Source organism: Lemur catta, chromosome 9, assembly GCF_020740605.2.
Source record: "Lemur catta isolate mLemCat1 chromosome 9, mLemCat1.pri, whole genome shotgun sequence".
Classification (NCBI taxonomy): Eukaryota; Metazoa; Chordata; class Mammalia; order Primates; family Lemuridae; genus Lemur; species Lemur catta.
Genome location: NC_059136.1, coordinates 68,309,171 through 68,314,152, shown reverse-complemented (window position 1 = coordinate 68,314,152; position 4,982 = coordinate 68,309,171). Strand labels below are relative to the sequence as shown.

Sequence of the window (4,982 nt, the reverse complement as noted above, 5' to 3'; positions counted from 1 at the left end):
AGGTTCTTCAAAAAGAGCATTGGCCAGAGCTATAAGAACAGTTGAGTTCTACCCACTGAGTGGAACAACCACATCCCATTTTTGTTCTACCTAGCAAGCACTAAGGATGAAAAGGTATGCCAACACAGTTTACATCTTTGAGTTTCAACTTAGCCAAACTGTCAGTGAATTAAGTGTAAACATTAATGGAATCTTTGTATATCAAAAAATTTACTTACTGGTTTGTTCATTCAAACCTGTATATTGTTCATGGACTACTAGTAAATAACAAAACATAATTTTAAAAATACTAATATAAAATATACTTTCTCTTCAGATTCCTATTTCAACAACTTTAAAATCCTATCAAGATTATCTTCTTTTTGATATCAAGTCTTTTGATAATAAGTCTAGATAAGCATAAATATAAAAAAACTGGTTCTAAAATGTAAAATGTTATACAGACTAAATATTGACGGAAGGCACATTATTGATTGAAGTAGCTTAATGAACTAGAAAGGACACAGACTTCAGAACTTAAAGTTCAAGTCAAATCTCCACAGATTAAAAATAAGAGATCTTGGGAATATTACACAACTTAATTTTCTTACCAAAAAAATTATTTTATGGCCTATTTAGTTGATTGCAGTTGATAAGTATACTAAACAGTGTAGATAGTACATCTAGCAGAATACCTCAAAGATAGTAAGGACATATTAATTTCTTCTCCATTCTATGTTGATGACATGCAAACAGAAATACCTCATCTATCATCGGAAATACAGTAACATTTTATTTCTTCCAAGTAATTCTTTGAAAAGCCTGTGTATGTTCTGGGGTTTCAACATCTCCCTAGGAGACATTGACCTCAAAAAACAATCTTTTAGAACAAGAATCACAACACTCAACATAGGTACTAGTAAACTCCACTACCAAACGAAAGAAAAGGTCTTTCCTGGAGATGAACTCAGGTTCAACTCTAAGAGCAAATAACTACAATGCATTATGATATCTTATATTTTTACAAATATTCATAAATTACCTTTCATACTTAACATCCACAGAAATCCTCAGAGAGTAGAATACAGGAGGGGAAGTAGATTTGAAGTGGAAAAATATGTTTAGCTTTCTGAGGGAGCCTTTATTAAGATTAACTACGTCTATTTTTCCTTGAAAATATATTCAACTTTCAAATATGCAAATAGAAAAATAATTAAACCCTATGACCATTTCTGAGTTGATTCATGTCTATTAGCTGTATAAAAGTAAACTTCACTCAAACAATAATGAATGAGACAACTAATTAGTAAATCATAGCACTATTTCTTGAAGTAAGGTATACTTGTTTATTTTCCGGATTTATAAACTACATTAAGTGTCTAGGTGTCCACACCAAAGAAGAAATAAAACAACGCCTTCTCACAAAATAAGAACTTAATTGAAAATGCAGTCTTCCTATGTAACTAAAAATGACACATGCCTTTTTGAGAGAGCATTCTGTGAAGGAGTCAAAGAGAGAATCCTTGTACTAAGCATGATGTAGCTGAGAATTGAATTTAGTGATTAGTTCAAACTGTACTGGCCACAGTAGCATTTTATATTTGTTTTAGATGTAATTCAGTGTATGCTTATTTTGATAATAGTTTCACAGAATACTTGCTCAATTTGACCACATTTTAGAATTGCATTCTTGCTTAAGTGGCCCAAGGAATCAATTCGATTTAGCCCAACAACTGGTTTAAGGCGATTTTATCTTCCCTTGAATTGACTAGTTTATTTGCCTTTATATAAATCTCAGCCCAAAAATATTTCTGCTGAATCAGCATCACCACTTCCAGCAGCTAATTTCAGCAGAGGTTTGAAATTAAGTAAGATAATGAAATGGACTCACAATCTGGCTCAAACCCTAATTTATAGTCTTGTTTAAAATTAAGGCTGGTTTTGTCCTTGGCCCTGAGACCAGAGAAACACGACATGTTTAGGCCTATCATTAGGCCAACCAAAATAACGTAGCAACTATATTTGTCCTTGGAATCATTTATTTCCTTTCCTTCTCCTTACTGCTCCTGCCTTGACACATTCCTAGTAATGGTCTCCCTGTCCATGTGTCAAATCCACGTGGGATGCACCTCTCCTCTCCCCACTGCTGCTCTAACACTGTCTCTGCCCTGGACTTTCTCCTCCCACCTCTCACTAATATATATTTATCCAAAGAAAATTGCCTCAAAACATTTTTTGTTTAAATTTCTGCCTTCCATCTATCACAGAAGTTCTCAAGCAGCAGACACTGAGATGTAGTTTGGGGTGCAAGATGTGGGATTCCCACTTGAGAAAAGAAAGGGGAGGATGTAGAATTAGGTACAAAAAGAAGTTGATTTGCAACGAAGGCATGAAAAACCCTTGGCTGACCCAGGAGAAAGCTCTGGAGCAAATACTGCCCATCAGAGCTGTACTACATTAGGCGGAAAGGACTAGATCCTCATACCCTGTCTTGCTCTGTCACCACAAGACAGCTCCCCTAGGGGCTGCGTACTCTGGCAGAGCTGCTCCCAGGACTGTCAGCTGGAAGCTGTGTGCTGACTGCCCTGCCACAGAGGTGCAGAAATTCTTCTTGAAGGGGGGATCTAGAAAGGGCATCTCTGTGTCATTCTGATTCATATGATCAAGTAATTTATACCAAGGTCCTCAGTGTTAACGGCTTCATTCAATGCTTTCTCAAGTGTATTCTTTTGAACAGGTGTTAAGAGGTATTCCGAGGAAAAAACATTTTGTGCTCAAGTAATTCTGTGAAACTCTATATCATGCAAAGTTAAGGAGTTCGTTTGCTGCAGAATTTATCATCCTTATTAATTTTAACATATGAGCAACTATACAATGAGACACCAAGAGGAAAGCTATAGAGTGACTATTTCCCAAATATATTTATATACTAAAGCTTTAATTTTCTCCTAAAAATAAATTTGATATCTTTCAGAACACTAATGATCCATACAGCACAATTTAGGAAATTCTCCTATAGGACACAGACAGCAAAAAACATAAACCTTGCATTTTGCAGGAGATTTCTGAAAATAGTGTTAGAACAGGAGAGTGATGCAAATGGTGTGAATGCGAGGGCAATGAAGGCAAGCATTAAAAGTGATCCTTAGGTGATGATCAGGGAAACCAGTTTGCTGGGGAGTACATGTGGTGTTTATTTTTCCATTTTGGGGATACTTCATTTAATAGAATGGGTCCCAACTCTCTCCAGGAGAACCAAAGAGATGCCATATCACCGTTATTTCTTATAGCTGAGTAATATTCCATGGTATACATACACCACATTTTGCTAATCCATTCATGAATTGATGGGCATTTGGGTTGTTTCCACATCTTTGCAATTGTGAATTGTGCTGCTATAAACTTTCGGGTGCAGGTGTCTTTTTTATAGAATGACTTTTGTTCTTCTGGGTAGATGCCCAATAATGGGATTGCTGGACATTTGGGAATAACACCAATTGGGTATCGGACAGAGGTGGGGGCTGGGGGGAAGGGGATGGGTGTATACCTACATGATGAGCGCGATTCGCACTGTCTGGGGAATGGACACGCTTGAAGCTCAGACTCGGGGGCATGGGAGGGCATGGGCAATATATATAACCTGAACTTTTGTACCCCCATAATGCGCTGAAAAAATAAATAAATAAATTTGGGTTATTCTCTGGAGGAAAAAAAAAGCGATCCTTAACCACAGGGTCTCTCTGAAGCTGTTGAAAGAAGGATGTCGTCCTCTATATTTACAGTAAAACAAAGAAGAATGGAATGAGATTCTTGCTCCAGGAAAAGAGAGTGATGTTAACACATCAGGAAAATCTAATCAACGTCTTTTGTGCTTTAGCCTTTTCCCTTATGGAGACTGGTCGTCAAACCATGAAGTTTAGAACAAACACCACAAATAGGAAATTGCAACATCAGGGGAGGATGTACAAAATGTACTAATTATTTTGATAAAAATGAAAATTGCTAGAGGACTCTCGGGGCCCGGGGCGACAAGCGCGAGAGGAGGCGGAAGGGCAGCGCTGGCAGTGGGTGCAGCTCCCAGGGCCCGGGAGGCTGGGGCGGCATGGGCGGGCGCAGGGCCCAGCCGTCCCCAGGTGGGGACGCGGGCTGTGGGTGCAGGAGCCCGGGGGCTGCTGCCTTGGCGCCGCTCCGAGCCAAGCCCCAGAAAGCAGTCTTTGCGAGTATCTGCAGGATATAAACCCGAAAACACTGGACAAGGAACCAAGGACCTTCAAAGCGAATGAGCTGGGGAAAAGGAATGGAGCTGTGACCGTGGCCAGCAGTGCGGATGGCAGTGCGGACCTGTCCTCCCTGAAGCCCAGGTGGGACAAGCCGGGTGTCCCCCTCTAGGCCGTGGTGAAGGAGCAGATCAGGACCGAGACGGAGGACTTCCAGCCTTATTTCAAAGGAGAAATCTTACCGGATGAAAATAAGAAGTCCTGTGATCCACAAAGGAGGAAGACGATGTTTATGGGATTTCTGGGAGTGGGATACAGCGAAATGGAGGCTTCTCTGGACACCTGGAAAGCAAAGGTTTCGTCCTCCTGGGAATTTTCCTGGTGGGATCAGGCAAGCAGGGCATTCTTTCAGAGCACCGAGAAAAAGAATCTGGAGACAAACTAAGCTCACTTTGTGTTCTGGAAGCTTCTAGGAAGATCAAACCACAGACTTTGGCTTCAGAGCCAAATTGATGAAACTTCCCAGCTCAGGAATAACCAGGCGCATTCACCTGTGTTCACGGGATTTGTTATGTTTCCACTCTTGCCCCTAAGGAGTTAGAGACCCACTTATACCATATTCGCAGTATGGCTTATTAATGCATTTTAATATTGTATTCTGTTTAGACCCAGCAGGACAAAATAGCCTCAAAACAAGACTGACAAATATCAAAGAGACTGGTGAGGGTTATTTCAGCTAAATCCTGGAAAATAGGAGGCTTAAAATTGACTGCTGCACCTCATTAC

General features: G+C 39.9%; 1 pseudogene; it reads left to right on the top strand.

Moving 5' to 3' along the window:
• The first annotated feature begins 4,081 nt into the window (after positions 1–4,081).
• LOC123644409 lies at positions 4,082–4,709 on the top strand (annotated as a pseudogene).
• Positions 4,710–4,982: the final 273 nt, after the last annotated feature.